Raw genomic sequence first — 19879 nt, 5'->3', positions numbered from 1 at the left:
CTCACCTTCTGCCAACCTAGCAGTTCGAAAACATGCTAATGTGAGTAGATCAATAGGTACTGCTCCGGCAGGAAGGTAACGGCGCCCCATGCAGTCATGCCGGCCACATGACCTTGGAGGTGTCTACGGACAACACCAGCTCTTCGGCTTAGAAATGGGGATGAGCACCAACCCCCAGAGTCAGACATGACTGGACTTAACATCAGGGGAAAACCTTTAACCTTATCATCATGTCAGGAGCCCCGGTGGTGAAGTGTGTTAAAAGCACTGAGCTGCTGAACTTGCAGACCAAAAGGTCCCAGGTTCAAATCCCGGGAGCGGAGTGAGCACCCGCTGTTAGCCTCAGCTTCTGCCAACCTAGCAGTTCGAAAACATGCTAATGTGAGTAGATCAATAGGTACCGCTCTGGCAGGAAGGTAACGGCACTCCATGCAGTCATGCCGGCCACATGACCTTGGAGGTGTCTACGGACAATGCCGGCTCTTCGGCTTAGAAATGGAGATGAGCACCAACCCCCAGAGTCAGACATGACTGGACTTAACGTCAGGGGAAACCTTTACCTTTACCTATCATCATGTCTCCTCTCCACCTTCTCTTCTGCAGACTAAACATGCCCAACTCTTTAAGCCACTCCTCATGGGGCTTGTTCTCCAGACCCTTGATTGTTTTAGTCGCCCTCCTCTGGACACATTCCAACTTGTGTTGTCGAAGGCTTTCATGGGCGGATTCACTGGGTTGCTGTGAGTTTTCCAGCCTGTCCTAAAGTAAATAATGTCCTAAAGGAACAAATGTTTCTGGAACATGGCCATACAGCCCGGAAAACTCACAGCAACACATTCCAGCTTGTCAACATCTCCCTTCTATTGTGGTGCCCAAAATTGGACACAGTGTGATTTCAGAAGTAGTCTGAGCAAGGCAGAATGACTTCCCTGGATCTAGGCCAGGCATGGGCAAGCCTACTGGCATGGGCCGGTAGGCTGTTAGGGACTTTGGGAGTTGGAGTCCAAAACACCTGGAGGGCCCAAGTTTGGTTTAGATTCAGCCAGAGAAAGGAAGGCAAATGGGAAGACAAAGATGGAAAAATACCAGATAAGAGAAGGAGAGGAAGAAAAGCTGGGGAAAAGCCAGGAAATGCTCTCTTTTATGTTTATTTCCATCCTCCTGATTGCTTTCTCCCAGCATTACAGTCAGATTCGGGGGAGTTCCTGTTATCTCAGCAGTTCTCACAGCTTTTTCTTTACAAAGCCACAGGTGGTCCCCAAACAGCTGCATTTTTCCCAGGAAAATGACAGATACGCTTTTTTCAGTTTTTCATAAATCATACTATGACCAAAAAGGGGGAAGTTTATGGCCCTCAGTCACCTCAGGCAAGTTTCTTTCAGAATTCACTCTCAAACTCAAATGATGCTTTGGTTTTAAAAAAAGACAGAGCTTTTAAGTGGCACCCATCCTGTACATTTTTCACATTGTGTTTTGCTTTCCTTTTAAATTCTGGATTAAATATGTACTTTGTACAATAGTCAGTGTGGTTTAGTGTATGTTTTCCTTCTCACCAGGAGTGGCAGCTCTGTTTCATTCCTTCACAGACACACTGTCCTAAGGTTCCAACTCTCTGTGTGTTAAACAAATAGTCCATGCGGTGCGCATGTGGTTGCTTGACTCTAGCCTGTTAGGGTTCAGTTGATTGGTGTGTGTGTATTATATCTTCTGTATATAACCACAATTGCCATTTTCTATGTATTTTAATCACTTTCTTGAGTACATGTTTTAATGTTAATTATGTTATTAGTATAATTATGTTTTATTTGATGATGTTTTTGTATTTTGTTTTTTCATCTCAATCGTTAGTTTTTTGTTATATGTTTATTGTTGTTATTCTGTATTAGTCTTGATTATTCTGAGGTGTTCGTATTTGTGCTAGGGCATTGAATGTTTGCCTTTTTGTGTGTAAACCGCCCTGAGTCTCCTTACGGAGATAGGGAGATCTATAGGGTAAAGGTAAAGGTTTTCCCCTAACATTAAGTCTAGTCGTGTCCAACTCTGGGGGTGGTGCTCTTCTCCACTTTTAAGCTGGAGAGCTGGCATTGTTCATAGACACCTTCAAAGTCTTGTGGCCAGCATGACTGTATGGAGCGCCGTTACCTTCTGATGGGAGCGGTACCTATTGATCTACTCACATTTGCATGTTTTTGAACTGCTAGGTTGGCAGAAACTGGGGCTAAAATTGGGAGCTCACCCCGGTCCCCGCATTCGAACCGCCAACCTCTCAGTCAGCAATTTCAGCAGTTCAGCGGTTTAACCTGCTGCACCACCAGCGGTCTATAAATAAATATGATGATGATGATGATGATATTATTATTATTATTATTATTATTATTATTAGTGAGGCTGAGAGAGAATCATAGAATCATAGAATAGAATCATAGAATAGTAGAGTTGGAAGAGACCTCATGGACCATCTAGTCCAACCCCCCGCTAAGAAGCAGGAAATCTCATTCAAAGCACCCCTGACATATGGATAGAGATCAAAGTTCAAATCCTGCTCAGCCATGGAAACCCACTAGGTAACCGTGGGCAAAACACACTCTCTCAACCTCAAAGGAAGTCAATGGCAACCTCTTTCTTGCCAAGAAAAGCCCCATTACAGGTTTGCCTTAGAGCAGGCATGGGCAAACTGTGGCCGTCCAGGTGTTTTGAGCTGGTACGCTGTTAGGAATTGTGGAGTTGAAGTCCAAAACCCTTGGAGGGCCCCAGGTTGCCCATGCCTGCCTTAGAGTCATGATAACGCAGAAATTACTCCAAATGGGTTAATATTTTCCCATTAAAATACATGTGGCATGGGCATGGATAATGTAGCACAATGACATGTATTTATGGCCACAGTAAAATAAAAGGAAATAACTGTGGAGGAAACTTGACACAGAATTCAAAATACATATTAATACTGTGCAAATAGCTGAAACTATCAATGATTATCCAACCATTCCCACAGAACTGATTCGGAGCTGTGTATTGCGATGATGAGCAAAAAATGTCTAGAGGATTGTGGTCAAAGTCTGCAGAGAAGAAAAGGAACCACTAAGGAGTGGGTCATATAAGGACACAGACAGATGCAAGAACACAGGATGTGTGTGCTTCTTCTGTCAATAGTGGGAAGTGAAGGGCAATCTTCTCAGGGTTCATTTCCTCCTCAAGGGAACACGCTGAGGTCTTAGGGCAGGCTGTGCTTTTTGCTATTTTTTCTGCCTCTTGTGCACTAAATATATACTTTTGATACTCATTCTTTGCACAGAATCTATAGCTAAACCCACACTACAAATGTATAGCAGTTTTTCAGTCCAACAACATCTGGAAGACCACACGTTGCCAAGTGCTGCTAGAAAAGAAGAGGAAATGACTAACAGTTCTTAAATATATGGGCCCAGCAATGTCTTCCAAGGCTGTACCTTTGCTGCATATGAGCTGCATTTCTCCTACACTCAGATCACCATAAAGGCGAGAGCAGCATTACATTCTTGTGAGTCCTATGTGTAATCAGGGCCGGTCCAACGTTGACGCGGATGAAGCCACGGCTTCGGGCGCACGTGGAAGGGGGCGCTGTTGAGGCCTAATTCTGTGCGTGCACCAACGTGCACGCACAGCACCATCGCCCAAAAGCACCCTCCCTCTTCTCCCTCTTTTCCCTCCCTCCTTCCTCTTTTACCTGCTCTCCCTTTCTGCCTTGCAGCCAGGCTTTGAGGCTGCGGAGGGGGCAGGGCTGGGGCCTAAGGGCACGGAGGGCACACCCCTCCCAGGAGACCACGCCTCCTGCTTCCGAAGGAGTGCCTTGGAAGTGCCCTTCGGCCCCGCCCCCTCCTTAGCCCGCGCTTGGCCCAATCAAGATGGCGGCTCATGGGCTATCTGGCAATGTTCCAGAAAGATTCTCTCCTGACGTTTCGCCTGCATCTATGGCAGGCACTCTCAGCGGTTGTGAGGTCTGTTGGAAACAAAGCAAGTGGGGTTTATATATCTGTGGAATGTTCAGGGTGGGGAAAAGAACTCTTGTCTGAGGCACATGTGAATGTTGCAAATGGCCACCGTTATTAGCATTAAATAGCCTTGCAGATTCAAAGCCTGACTGCTTTTTGCCTGGGGTAATCCTTTGTTGGGATGTGTTAGCTTGCCCTGATTGAGGATCCCCTGGCGCCCTCCCTCTTCACCCTCCCTCCCTCCCTCCCTCCTTCTTCTCCCTCCTCTCCTTTTCCCTCCCATCCTTCACTCTTTCCTTCCTTCCTTCTTTCTTTCCTCCTTCCTCCCTCCTTCCTTCCTTCCTTCCTCATCTCCTTTCTACTGCATGGACATTCATTGGCAGTTTTCCCAGTCTCTGGTGAGTTTATAGGTATGTTCCAGAAGCATTCTCTTCTGACGTTTCGCCTGCATCTATGGCAGGCACTCTCAGTGGTTGTGAGGTCTGTTGGAAACAAAGCAAGTGGGGTTTATATATCTGTGGAATGTTCAGGGTGGGGAAAAGAACTCTTGTCTGAGGCACATGTGAATGTTGCAAATGGCCACTGTTATTAGCATTAAATAGCCTTGCAGCTTCAAAGCCTGGCTGCTTTTTGCCTGGGGTAATCCTTTGTTGGGATGTGTTAGCTTGCCCTGATTGAGGATCCCCCTCTTCTTCCTCCCTCCCTCTCTCCCTCCTTCTTCTCTCAGTGGTTGTGAGGTCTCTTGGAAACTAGGCAAACGGGGTTTATATATCTGTGGAATGTTCAGGGTGGGGAAAAGAACTCTTGTCTGAGGTACCTTGATTAGCATTAAATAGTCTTGCAGCTTCAAAGCCTGGCTGCTTTCTGCCTGTGGTAATCTTTTGTTGGGCGGTGTTAGCTGGCCCTGATTGTTTCCTTTGTTTTCTGAGTGGTGTTCTTTATTTACTGTCCTGATTTTAGAGTTTTTAAAATACAGTAGAGTCTCACTTATCCAACACTTGCTTATCCAACGTTCTGGATTATCCAACACATTTTTGTAGTCAATGTTTTCAATACATTGTGATATTTTGGTGCTAAATTCGTAAATACAGTAATTACTACATAGCATTACTGTGTATTGAACTACTTTTTCTGTCAAATTTGTGGTATAACATGATGTTTTGATGCTTAATTTGTAAAATCATAACCTAATTTGATGTTTAATAGGCTTTTCCTTAATGCCTCCTTATTATCCAACATATTTGCTTATCCAACGTTCTGCCGGCCCGTTTATGTTGGATAAGTGAGACTCTACTGTACTGACGTTTCGCCCACATCTACTAAGTTTGTCCCCACTTCAAGTAAATCACCCCAGCTTTGCCATCAGAGTTGTCAGAGGTTGAAAACAATGTCTGCTCATCATTCTCATGCTCAGCAGAGGATAAGCACCATAGTTATCATGCTGAGTATATTCTCTAAAATGCCAAACCCTAGTTACTGTAGCCCTATTGAAGCTTCTATCAGAGTAAGAAGGCCAAAATTACCATATTACATCAATCTCAGCCACACATTTTTTGCCTAAATGACTATTCCAAAAGTGAGGTGCACATTACATTTGTGTAATACAGTAAAGACAAGTGGGTTGCTGTGAGCTTTTTGGGCTGTATGGCCATGTTCCAGAAGCATTCTCTCCTGACATTTCGTCTGCATCTATGGCAGGCATCCTTAGAGGTTGGAAACTAATTAAGTGGGGTTTATATATCTGCAGAATGTCCAGGATGGGAGAAAGAAAGAACTCTTGTCTGTTGGAGGCAGGTATAAATGTTTCAGTTGCTTGGCTGCTTCCTTCTTTTGTTGGGATGATTTATTAATATTATTATTATTAGGCCTTGCTCCAGGGAGGGTTCTTCTGCTGTGGCTCCCTACCTATCTATCTACCTTGCCACATATTTTCCACATTGTGTGTATGTGTATGTATATATAAGATACATACAAACACACATACAAACACATATGCAGGGACCATATGTGCCGTGTGTGTGTTCTAGTCACCTCTACCTTCTACCTTTTATTTTTCAGTGATTGGTTTGTCGGGGGGGGGGGGGGGTGCCAAAATTACTGCTTGCTTACACTTGAAAATTTCCTAGGGCCGGCCCTGTGTGTAATGGCTGCCCAAACACAGTTATAGATTAAGTGAATGTTGGTGCAATCTGTAATTACTCCCACAGAAGTAGCCATACTATTATTGGATGAGGAGTACAGCTGCTTTTAACTACAACTCATACAACCCCTATCATTGCCCATGCTGACAGGCTTCTAGGGCCCCTTTTACACTTCCATATAAAATCCAGATTACCTGGCACTGTAGACTCATATAATTTAGTTCAAAGCAGATAATGTGGATTATCTTTGATAATCTGAATTATATGGCAGTGCAGAAGGGGGCTAAGGCTGGATCTACACTAACCTATATCCCAGGATCTGATTCCAGATCATCTGGTTTGAACTGGATTATATGAATCTACACTGTTAGATAATCTGTGATAAGATAATCTGGGATCAGATCCTGGGATATAGGGCAGTATAGATCCAGCAAGGCGGGAATTGTTAGCGAGTATAGCGGAATCCAGCAGCGTCGTTAACACCATGTGCAAAAGACTCACACCAGGCAGAGGAATTGAAAGAACAAAAGAACTTTACTCTTGCTTGTTGAGTTGAAATATAAAACAGTTCTGCAATCATACAATATCCATGTAGTTGCATAAGATCAATAACATCAGCACTCTATTTACAGCATAGCATATTCAAACTGCTACTTGACCGTAGCTAGAGAGCTTCTCCATTTCTGTGCTCTCCCCGCAAGCTCAGATTACCAACTGACAAACCAAGCCATCTGCCAGCAAACCGATACATTGTTTGAGGCGTGGCTTGCCTCTGCAAAAAGCTCAGCTCCCCTTTTTGCAGAGATCTTTTGCAAGCAACTTTGCAAGGATTTCTTTACACACACACACATAGCAATTTGGCGCAATAGGAATCATATGAGCAGACTTCCTAATTGCTTCGACCAGAAAGCAAGTCAAACCTGGAATCAAGTAACTGAGCTGATGTTGTAAATATTATTTATTTATTTGCAGGTCTTGTTTACTTCTCTTTGGCTATAGAGAAGTATTGCTATACACATAGTAAAACCAGCACTGCCATGCTACCATTTCAGGACTTCCTTCTGGAGAAATTGCTTGTTGGTTATCTTTTTAGACAGAAAACACCAACAAGGCGCTATTTACTTCATGATGGGATCTTGCAGTCATAGTGCAAGGGATACTTTGATTGTGCATTTTTTACATGGTAGGCGGTTGGACTAAATGGCCCATGTGGTCTCTTCCAACTCTTTTATTCTATGATTCTATGATTTTGCTGGCAAATAGTGACCTTGTTCTATTCCTAGAAAGGGGCCAATTGGGGAGACTGGTCTTACTCTGCATGGGAGATTTAGATCCAAAGCTGCATTCAGTCATGTATGTAATTTTTCTCAGGCTGACCTATGTCACAAGGTTGTTGCGAGCATAAGTGCAGGGTGAGCAGAGCCACATACCCCTTGGAATCCTTAAAAGAAGGACAAAATATAAATGTATCTCTGTGGTGGCAACAGCAAAATAGATGAGATAGATAAATAGACAGAGAAACAGATGAATGGATGGATGTGTAGAGGATAGATCCATCCGTCTAAGCTATACATCAGTGGTTCTCAACCTGTGGATCCTTAGGTGTTTTGGCCTACAACTCCCAGAAATCCAAGCCAGTTTACCAACTGTTAGCATTTCAGGGAGTTAAAGGCCAAACCATCTAGGGACCCACAGGTTGGGAACCACTGCTATACATAGCAGGATTAGTCCTCTGATGTTGCTTAGCATGCATGCATGCTCCAGTTTTCGTATGTGAAATGTTTGAGGGTAATGTGTTGTATATAGCAACGTGGAGTTTCTATATTCTGCTTATCTCTTAGCTCTTCTTCCATGAGGAAGAGAGCAACATAACAACTATCCATTTTTCAGATGGGAAGCCTTGCTAGTTCATCGCAATAAAGCGTCTAGGGACACCTTAGTGTTTGCACAATTAGATTTTGAATCACCTCTTCATTTGCATCTGATGAACTAGACACTGTTGGAAAGTTTCTGGAATAATAATACTATAACAATACTGCACTTAATAATTCTTAAGATGCTCTGTTAGTGTGGTATATAAAGAAATCCCAAACTCTTTAAACGAAGTTTGCATCTCCAGTCTGTTTTTAACTGAGGGAACTTTGCAAGCGCTCTTTGACTGGCCAGAGAAACAGGTTTGGTGGGTTTAATTAAGCTATTTAATTAGACCCAATGGCTCCAAATCAATTGGCAAGCCCCTCCCTGCAGGGTGTTGTGATACTCTGGCGTTGTTGCTGGATAAATTGAAGCATCCTAGTGAATTGCAGCCTTAACAAATGTTGAAGGTGCCGTGCCCTTGATGAGAGTGTCTTCAGAACCAAAGAAGCAGAGACTTAACCAGCATAAGAATGCAGCTCCCATCAATTCTAACCCAGAGACAAAATGGATAAAGGTAATAAAAGTGACGGTCCAACAGCACTGCAAAGTTACAATTTTCCCGATTCTGAGTTAGTTTATGGTTCATGGTGCATCATCACAATCGCCTACAGTGAACAAAGTCTAAGGCTGTATCTGCACTACAGAACTAATACAGTTTGATACCATTTTTAGCAATGGCTCAATGCTATGTGATCATGGGAAGTCATTTGGTGAGGCACCATCCTTTGGCAGGGGAGGCTGAAGACTTTATAAAATTTCAGATCCTATAATTCCATAGCATTGCGCCATGACTGTTAAAGTGGTGTGAAACTACATTCATTCTACAGTGTAGATGCACTCTAAAAGAGACTGTTAATCCAACCAATAAAGCTCAATGAATGTACTGTGTTTCCCCGAAAATAAGACAGTATCTTATATTATTTTTTGCTGCCAATATTGCGCTAGGTCATATTTTCAGGGGATGTCTTATTTCTCTGTGAAGAATTCACATTTATTGTTGAACAAAATAATGAACATTTATTATATACTGTACAGTAGTTGTCATCACAAGCCAACATAACCAGACAAACTGTGAATCCTATCAAGAATTTCTTGCCACTACTATTATTTCCATGTACAATAATCTATGGTACGTACATTTGCCAATCCTGTATGGTCTGGTGTTCTGTTTGGCGGGCATGCTTCCAAACAAAATCTTTGCTAGGTCTTACTTTTGGGGGAGGCCTTATATTTAGCAATTCAGCAAAACTTCTACTAGGTCTTATTTTCAGAGAAACAGGGTAGTTGCATTCTCTATCCCGGGCAACACCATAATCTAGAGAAAAATATCAATGGCCTCTCATTTAAAGAAGTAAAGAAAGTATGTTCTTGTTGATCCTATTTTAGTTTCATTGCTTTCTCAAACTTCTTTCTCTTGATTCACATTTCTAAATAAGGCTTTGGCCTAAATCCAGTCTGTTTTCCCACCTTGGTTAGACCCACATCACCAGCTGCAGAATGGTGAGTCAACATGGGCACAGAGCCAATTGATTTAGTATCTCTGTTCTAATTGGAACTCGTAATTGCATCCAAGGCCTTGCTTGCGGCCAACAATTATAAATAATTATATCAAGATCCCTTTGTGCAAATGTGAATTAAAGGCACACCCTGCTTACATACCCCAGGGACAGTCCTGCGTTTAAGAAGGACAACTGTCTCCTTCAGAGCGAACATAAAATCTCGAGGCACCTTGGAGAGGAATCCATTCTGTTATGGCACCGCATTCATGAACTGCAACCTCCTTCAGCAGATGTGAAAGATATTCCCTGAACTTTACCAGGTTACACTGACCTATTTGAATGGAGAATATTTTGTGTGTTATCTAAGAAGATTGGAATAAATATAGGTCAAATCATTGTGGCATGGCAGTGTAGCACTAGAAACAGATTAAGATTAAATTCCACATTTACAAAGAAATGGGTTTTCAAAGCAGACCTGATCTAGAAACCTGAAATTAATCTGCAGGCCTCTCATTTCCTTTTCGCTTCAGAATTACATACTATTCCCCTTTCCTGATGCCCTTTTCCTGATACAGAAGTTAAAAGACTTGCTAGTTTGGACTACTTCTCCCAGAATCCTGCAGCTAGCATGGCCACTTTTCCAATATATGCAAGAAGCAATTAAAATGGTAATCAAGGCCTCATGAATATGAGACAGCAATTTCCGATTATAATCAATTTATTATCCAACTCTGGACAAAATTAATACAGTTCATCACTTTGGAATAGGTATTGAGTAAAGGCTCTTTATTGTCACACTACAAGTTTTAATAAGCTCATCAGCACAATGCAATGATGTCTTTAATGCAATTTTAGGACTCATGTTAATAGCCACTGTTGAGGTACTGATCACTGTTTACATATTTTGGATTCCCTTGGACCCCATTGATTATAGTTGGATGTTGTTGTCTCCAGTTAACTATTATTTAAAGTTTGGGCTATGTTTGTCTCAGGTGAGACTCTGTAAGGGTCCTTCCAGACAGCCATATAACCCAGAATATCAAGGCAGAAAATCCCACAATATCTGCTTTGAACTGGGTTACCTGAGTCACACTACCATATATTCCAGTTCAAAACATATAATGTGGGATTTTATTCAGCTGTGTGGAAGGGGCCTAAGAAGAAATGGGAAGAGATGTATGGTTGGTTGTAGATGTGAGTGGAAGCTCTGAGAAAGGCTGAAATAGCATACCTTCAACGATCCTGATTTGGCCAGATTTTACAGTGGTTCTCAATCTTTGGGCCTCCACGTGTTTTGGACTTCAGCTCCCATAGTACAGCTGGTGAGCTGGCTGGGATTTCTGGGAGTTGGTCAAAAAACCTGGAGGCACAAAGTTTGGGAACTACTGGGCCAGAACAAGTCCTGATTAGTCCTCGGTCATCCCATTATTTCAGCTGTTTTAAAATATTCATGTTTGCCTTTCCTTCCAACTCTCTCCCCCCCCCCCCCCCTTTCATCCTTGGCTTACTTCAGTTGCTGCAAACTGAGTTCAAATCTTGACTACATTCTTATGTTGCTTGATTGTACATGTCCCAGTTTTCATCTGGGAAATGTTGGATGGGTATGGCATTGCTTTCTCATGGAAGAAAGGCCAAACAAAAATCATGTATATCATGCATTTGCTGAAGTAGGTTGCAATTCACAAGTGCAAAGCTATGGCTCCCTTTGTTCACCCCAAGGGCATTTTTCATTTTTATAAGACAGTTCACCAAGAAGCTGCAACATAAACAAAAAACATTTTGAGACAGAAGCATATCTAGAAGTTCTATCTTGCTGACTTCTATCAAATTCATTTTGATTCTGTTTGTCTGACTTATAACCATTTTGTATTTAATTTTTGGATATTTTGTATTATTTCTAATATCTTGTTATTGTTATCTTTCCCATCCTATAATAAGTTGTTTTTCCACTCATTTCTTGTCAAGGACAGAACGCCACAAGATTCAAAGTAACAGAGTTTATTAGATTACAGAACTCAAAAATGCCCGTAAAAACACAAGGGCCAGGCAATTTTTGCCTTTAGGAGCAAAAAAGGGGACAAAAGTAAATGTTCAAAAGATAAACCGGATTAAACCGGAGTTTAATCCGGGTAAAAACAAACTGCTTGCTTCAGCCTAGGTATTAACAGAACGAAAGCCAAGGAACAAAAGATACAAAGAATGCAACTAATTGGCAGCAGATTCCTCTCTGCTGCCAGCACTGTGCTTAGAGTAACTTGCGTCGCTCCCACACACACACAGTAGACAGGATCTCCAACACGAGCAATTCAGCCAAGGATTGTAGAAGTAGAGTAGACCAGTTCCGTTCCGTAGATCAAAGCCAGAAGCAGACGTTTGTAGTTTTTCCAAGTCCAAGAAGGGGGGAAGACAAGCCGTGGTCAGTTCAGTCCGGGTTCTCAAAGCAGGAGATGGCGTCCGTCAGAAAGACGACGGAAGGTCAAGGTCTCAGCACAGGAAAGCACACAAGTCTTCAGGGAAGCGTCCCACACACACACGGATCCCAAGCGTTTGCCCAGATTACCTTGCCCGACGCAATTTGCAATTGCTCCCAAGCCCCATTTTATGCCAGTTACAAATCTTCATCACTGTCAGCTGTCCTCCTTAACCCGGGCGTTTCCTCATCACTTTCCTCGTCAGAGCTGGAACACCTCTGACTACGCCCAACAGCATCTCCAGCTGTGGATCCCGTCCCATCCCTCCAGCTAAGCCATGGGTCTAATCCTGAAGGTCCCCATTCATCTTCTGCCCCATCATGGCCAGTGGCCCCCAATTCCTCCCTTACCCGAGTCCAATCCATCTCATCCTCCTCTGAGCTAACCAGCCCCTCCTCCATTCTCTCCGTAAACCCTTCGAAAGATTCTTCGTCAGATGGTGCTGCAAATATGTCTCGCAGTCTTTTTCTCTCTCGCTCCTCGAGAGTATCTGACTCCCGAGGAGTCTTACGCCCACGTCTGTCAGTAACAGAGCCATGAGGCTCAATCATAACACTATCCCCTCTCACAAAGGCCTCCTCCCCCGATGGCGGAGAAGTGGCAGTGATACCCTCCGCTATAGCACCACGACGACTAGAGGTATCAAGTTTCAACAGCGAACGATGAAAGACTGGATGGACCTTTAAACTAGACGGTAAACGCAAACGAAACGCAACGGAAGAAATCTTTTTAACGATAGGAAAGGGACCCAAATACCGAGGCGCAAACTTTCCCCCAGCCTGTTTAATATGTTTGGAAGATAACCACACCAAATCCCCTTCTTCCAACTCCTCCCCTGCCTGCCTGTGGCGGTCAGCCTGAGTCTTCTGCGTTGCCTTAGCTTCCAACAGTAAGCGACGGGCAACATCATGCAATGCAGCCATTTCCGTAGAGCGGTACACAGGGTCCGAAGAGACCACATTGGTCGACGGCGCCACACCTCCCCGTGGGTGAAAACCATAAGTTAGCTCAAATGGCGTATGCTGACTAGATGTGTGCACCGCATTGTTGTAAGCAAATTCCGCCACCGGTAGCCACTTCACCCAAGCCGTGGGTTGATCTAAACAAAAACAACGCAGGTATTGCTCTAAGAGCCCATTAACCCGTTCCGACTGTCCATCCGTTTGCGGATGAAAGGCTGAAGAAACGTTTAACTTAGTCCCCAAGCACTCATGGAAATGTTTCCAAAAGCGTGACACAAATTGCGGAGCCCTATCTGAAATAATCACCTCGGGTGCTCCGTGCAAACGATAGATGTGCTTAGTAAATAGTAAGGCCAACGTAGGGGCCGCCGGAATGGTTGAACAAGGAATAAAATGAGCCAGTTTACTAAATAAATCCACCACCACCCAAATACAAGTATAACCCCCAGACTTAGGCAAATCTGAAATGAAATCCATGGAAATGATTTGCCATGGCCTGTCCGGAACAGGTAAAGACGACAACAACCCTCTAGGGCGCCCAACAGGCGTCTTACTCTGCTGGCAAACGGCGCAGCTGTCACAAAAGCGCAAAATGTCTTGCCGCATCTTTGGCCACCAATAGCTCCTGGTAATGAGCTGCACGGTCTTGAATCTGCCAAAGTGCCCAGCCATGGGTTCGTCATGGTGGGCTCTAATCACCTCCAACCTGAGGGCCCCCACTGGTACGTAGACCTGCCCCCTGCGTACCAATACTCCGTCTTGATCTTGTAGATGCGGCAGTATGGTACGGTTACCTGCTGAGAGCAGCATCAGTTGCTCCTGTGTCCACACATCATCCCTCTGAGCCTCAAGGATCTGGTCATGTAACCCGAGCTCATTATCTACAACACACAGAGAGGCAGTAGGCAAGATGGTCTGACATACAACCTGCTCATTGGTCTTAAACTCCGGCTTGCGGGATAAAGCATCGGCCCGCAAGTTTGCCTTCCCCTCTACGAACTGCACCTTGAAGTTAAACCTGGAGAAAAACAAAGCCCATCGGATTTGACGCTGGTTTAACTTCTTTGCTGTTTGCAAGTGCTCTAAATTCTTGTGATCAGATCTGACCACGATCTGGTGCCGTGCCCCTTCAAGCCAGTGCCGCCACACCTCAAACGCCACCTTAATCGCCAACAACTCCTTCTCCCATATGGTATAGTTCTGCTCGAAGGGTGTTAGTTGCCGCGAGTAAAATCCACAGGGACGCAAGGTCCCTGAGGAATCCTTCTGAGACAATACAGCCCCCAACGCGTAGCTAGAAGCGTCCGCTTCTACCACGAACGGTTTGTCAACATCAGGATGGGTTAGTATGTTGTCCGATTGAAAACTAGACTTAAGTTGTAGAAACGCCTCGTGAGCTTCCCGCCCCCACACAAATGGCTGTTTCTTGCGCAGAAGCTGCGTCAAAGGTACCGTGAGCTTTGCAAAATTCGGAATAAACTCCCGGTAGTAATTAGCAAAACCTAAGAACCTTTGTACATCCTTCTTAGTTTTCAGCTCCTGCCATGAGTTGACGGCGTCAACCTTATGTGGGTCCATTTTAAGTTCCCTACCTGACACTACATGACCTAGGAACTCCACTTCAGGCACATGAAAGACGCATTTGGAAGCCTTGGCGAAAAGCCCATTAGCCCGCAGTCGGTGCAGAACCTGCTTGACATGTTGACGATGTTCTTTCTCGTCCTTAGAAAAAATCAAGATATCATCCAAATAAATCACTAAAAATTGGTCAATTAGGTCCCTGAACACATCGTTCATGAACCTCTGGAAGACCGCAGGAGCATTACAAAGCCCAAAAGGCATGACTCGGAACTCGTGGCATCCGAAACACGTGTTAAATGCCGTCTTCCATTCATCCCCTTCCCGTATACGGATTAAGTTATAGGCCCCCCGCAGGTCAAGCTTGGTAAAGACCTTAGCCCCTTGCACCCTTGATAACAGTTCCGAGATTAAAGGGAGCGGGTACCTATCCCGAATGGTGTATTTGTTTAGGATCCGATAGTCGCAGACCAGCCTAAGTTCCCCAGTCTTTTTGGCTACAAAGAATACTGGTGCCGCAGTTGGAGAACTAGATGGGCGAATAAACCCCTTGGCTAAATTTTCATCTAAAAACTCCCGCAAAGCTTGCCTTTCCGGTACAGTCAAGGCATACAGCCTCCCTGCTGGCAGTTTCGCACCTTCTGCCAACTTGATGGCGCAATCATATGGCCTGTGCGGTGGTAATTTGTCCGCTTCTCTTTTACAAAATACATCAGAGAACTCCCCATACTCAGCAGGCACTCCCTCCATATCAGCATGAGTAACGTTTAGAGTGCAACAATCCTGCCTCTTTAAGATCACTTTACGTGTTGCCCAATCCACTTGTGGGTTTACTACAGCTAGCCAATCCATCCCCAGGATCACATCATATCGAGGCAAGCTCGTAATATCCCACACAAACGTTCCCGTTACTCCCTGCACCTCCCACGTTACTGCTGAGGTTTCCTGGTTAACCACCCCAGTCTCCAGCAGTCTCCCATCTGCTCCCTCCACCCACACGTCGCATGCCTTGCGCACTCTAGGAATGCCATGCTTCTTAGCAAACTCAATATCTACATAGGAGACCGTAGCTCCTGAGTCCAGCAGTGCCAGAGTAGAAACAAGTTCCCTTCCCCCAACAGATAATGTAATGGGTACGAAAACATGCTTCCTCCCCTCAGTTGACTGCTTGAGGAGCCCTAGTGCGTTGGACTCACGTCGCACTAGGGCTGGCCTTTTCCCGAAAGCTGGGAAGGTTTCACATTACAATTTTTGGCAAAATGCCCAGCATTCCCACAGTACAAACACAAGCCCAGCTGCCTCCTACGGCTCTTTTCCTCTGTAGACAGTTTTTTAAAGACCCCAAGCTCCATGGGCTCTTCCCCCATCACCACAGGTGCCCTGGTTACATGCATGGGTGGCGCACACATTGCTTTTGAGTGTTTACGAGCCTCGAACCTTGCGTCTAAACGCAGCACCTTAGCTACTAAGGCGTCCCAGCTTTCAGCCGGCTCCAAGCGTGCTAATTCATCCTGGAGCATATCACTTAACCCGGCAGTAAATAAAAGCATGAATGCATTCTCCCCCCAATCCAGCTGGTGGCGATACAGGTTAAACTTATTTAAGTAATCCAAAACAGTCCCCTTTCCCTGTTTCAACCGATACAGAGCCCACCCAGCGTTCTCCGTGCGGAGAGGATCCCCAAAAGTATCAGTTAACAACTTTTTGAAATTACTCAAATTGTCCTTGACTGGGTCATTTCCCAAAATTAAATTAGTGGCCCATTGTCCTGCGGGACCGGTCAACAAACTCAAAATAAAAGCCACCTTGCTAGTGTCAGTAGGAAAAGCATGAGCACTGAGCTGGGAAAAATAAAGCTCCACTTGTGCCAAAAAGGTTGGCAACTTGCACCTGGTTCCGTCAAAGCGTTCAGGAGTCAAAACATGTCCTTTCACAGCAAAAGCTGTTTGGCTTACGGTAAAGGCCGTTTGCAATTGGTCTACTTTGGCTCTTAACTCATCCATCGTCTTCCTGACGGGTTTATTGCTGCAATAAACTTTTTATGGGCGTCGGGCAATCTGTCAAGGACAGAACGCCACAAGATTCAAAGTAACAGAGTTTATTAGATTACAGAACTCAAAAATGCCCGTAAAAACACAAGGGCCAGGCAATTTTTGCCTTTAGGAGCAAAAAAGGGGACAAAAGTAAATGTTCAAAAGATAAACCGGATTAAACCGGAGTTTAATCCGGGTAAAAACAAACTGCTTGCTTCAGCCTAGGTATTAACAGAACGAAAGCCAAGGAACAAAAGATACAAAGAATGCAACTAATTGGCAGCAGATTCCTCTCTGCTGCCAGCACTGTGCTTAGAGTAACTTGCGTCGCTCCCACACACACACAGTAGACAGGATCTCCAACACGAGCAATTCAGCCAAGGATTGTAGAAGTAGAGTAGACCAGTTCCGTTCCGTAGATCAAAGCCAGAAGCAGACGTTTGTAGTTTTTCCAAGTCCAAGAAGGGGGGAAGACAAGCCGTGGTCAGTTCAGTCCGGGTTCTCAAAGCAGGAGATGGCGTCCGTCAGAAAGACGACGGAAGGTCAAGGTCTCAGCACAGGAAAGCACACAAGTCTTCAGGGAAGCGTCCCACACACACACGGATCCCAAGCGTTTGCCCAGATTACCTTGCCCGACGCAATTTGCAATTGCTCCCAAGCCCCATTTTATGCCAGTTACAAATCTTCATCACTGTCAGCTGTCCTCCTTAACCCGGGCGTTTCCTCATCACTTTCCTCGTCAGAGCTGGAACACCTCTGACTACGCCCAACAGCATCTCCAGCTGTGGATCCCGTCCCATCCCTCCAGCTAAGCCATGGGTCTAATCCTGAAGGTCCCCATTCATCTTCTGCCCCATCATGGCCAGTGGCCCCCAATTCCTCCCTTACCCGAGTCCAATCCATCTCATCCTCCTCTGAGCTAACCAGCCCCTCCTCCATTCTCTCCGTAAACCCTTCGAAAGATTCTTCGTCAGATGGTGCTGCAAATATGTCTCGCAGTCTTTTTCTCTCTCGCTCCTCGAGAGTATCTGACTCCCGAGGAGTCTTACGCCCACGTCTGTCAGTAACAGAGCCATGAGGCTCAATCATAACATTTCTTCAGCCTACAGAAGTATCATGTAAAGTGGTGGACAGCTGGCTCAATTCCAAACTGTTTAGATTTAATCTGATTTATTGTTTAACCAAGCAAGCTATAGCAAAATAATACAGTGAAGATTGGGATAACAAATCAATAAACACAACAAAGTAAAATAAAATGTATTTGGCTCAAAATAAAACATTTCACATGAAAGATAAAGTAGCAAAGAGCTCTCCTGGTAAACACATGTTGAATCCATCACAGTAATTGCATAATCCTTCTCATAATATTTATGCTGCTACAAACTTTATGATTCTAGAAGTGAGATATTTATCACATAACATTGATTTTTAAAATGTCATGACATTATACTTTAATTGATAACCATCCGCTTTCTTAAATGAATAAACATAATTTCTGTTACGAGATCATACACAAACTCAGGTGGATGGAGAATTGTAATCAATGAATAGGTAAAAGGAGTCTGCTTAATTCTAGACTGAGAGAAGGCCGATTCAGTTTTGTGGGTTCTTTGCTGTTATAAATGGCCACATGAACAGATTGTGATGCCATCAACTGGCAGAGTTTCTGGGAGCTCTCAATCAACAGATTGCAACGATCTGTCCCAATTTCACCATGATTACATCAGCAGACTCTGGGGCCAATATCTGAGTCATTAGAAATTACTTGAACTACAGGTTCGGGCTGGGAAAATGTCCAGGAGGTCTAAGTGGGGCGACAGAGCTCTAGGAAACCAATCTGTTCATCAGAATATGACTGTCCCAGAAAAGAGCTTGCCAGCCGTTGCATCAGCAAACAAACAATCTGGCTCTCCAAACTGAAATTCAAAATACACAACTTGTCATGTACCACCTGTATTACACAGAGAGTTTATGTTTTGAAAGGGCACTATACACAGTATGTTTGAACTTGCTGTTTGTGAATTAAGACTAGAGATAAGACCGGTGTTTGGGCATGGGGCATCCACCAATTGTCCTGTTAAGCCAGAAACAGTTCCAATTAGTAATCGTCTGCCTTCTACTTCTTCAGCTGATTTTAAAATGTCCCAGTTTCTCTTTACTCCTACCATTTTGCTCTCTGCTTAATTCAGTTGTTGTGAACTGAGTGAAAAGAGCAAAATTTGTGCACAATTAACCAGGGAAACCCCATGAAGGATATAAAAATCCACCTGGTCACTTATAAAAGAAGTGAAGTTGGAGAGGAGTGTGAATAGAACTCAAGGTTTTACCAGTTGTAAGAAACCGGTGAAGTGATAATAGTTGTAGTGCTACAACTGGAAACTACAGCGCTCCCACCCCTGCCTAACACAGCCCTTGGCCACCCCTTGCACTGCAGTCCTCAAAGGATTAAGGTCACATTCAGGCATTCTAATGTTGGAATGAACATTGGAAAATAGAATGTTTGTGATAGGAACATACTATTAGGAAGGGTCTTAATATTACTTTGGGGATTATCTGCATTTGGGTGATCCTTGCAGAGCTCTGTAGATAAACCTCCATTAAGTGAATGGGAATCAAGCATAAAAATAAATTAAATTGTGCCATATGCAAACTCGAAGGGAATCTGTGACCCTTGACAGGTTGCTCGACTACAGTCCCCATCATCCTTGACTCCTGGTCACACTGGTAAGGACTGATGAGAATGTGAGTCCAAAAACATCTGGAGAGGATATGTTTTTTGAAAAAAATGACTTCCTGTGAAAACAAGGATTGGTGATACAGCTTCAGTAGAAACACCTTTTCCCCATGATCTCTGTTTCAGGATAGAATTTTCCTTCCCGGGGGAAAATTTCTTTCACTTCCTTTTGTCTCACCCCCATTCTTAACTATGAGGCGTTTGTAAGTTAGATGTTTGTAGCTCGGGGACTGCCTGTACCTGATTAGAAATAACAAACAAATTTTCTGGTTAAAGCCTTTTATCACCAATTCAGGTACACAGCAGGAAGAGGAACCAGATTGTCATTAAACTGTTCTAACTTAATGGGACAAGGTACACATGACAGTGCTGTCAAATACGTCCCCCCATTTTTATATCTCCTGTTTATACATGAAGTTCTGTGTTTAAGTATAAGACCAGTTGTCTAACCTTAAAACTGCTAATGGAGAGAGGCATGCTAAACTACACACCATTTGCTTACTAGAATGGCCAACCTTCTCCACACTGTATCCCCAGATCAACACCTTAGTCCCTGGGTGCAAGAGGTCCCCCAAT

This window comes from Anolis carolinensis, chromosome 4 (assembly GCF_035594765.1).
Source record: "Anolis carolinensis isolate JA03-04 chromosome 4, rAnoCar3.1.pri, whole genome shotgun sequence".
In the NCBI taxonomy this organism is placed as follows: domain Eukaryota; kingdom Metazoa; phylum Chordata; class Lepidosauria; order Squamata; family Dactyloidae; genus Anolis; species Anolis carolinensis.
This window is presented reverse-complemented; position numbering follows the sequence as displayed.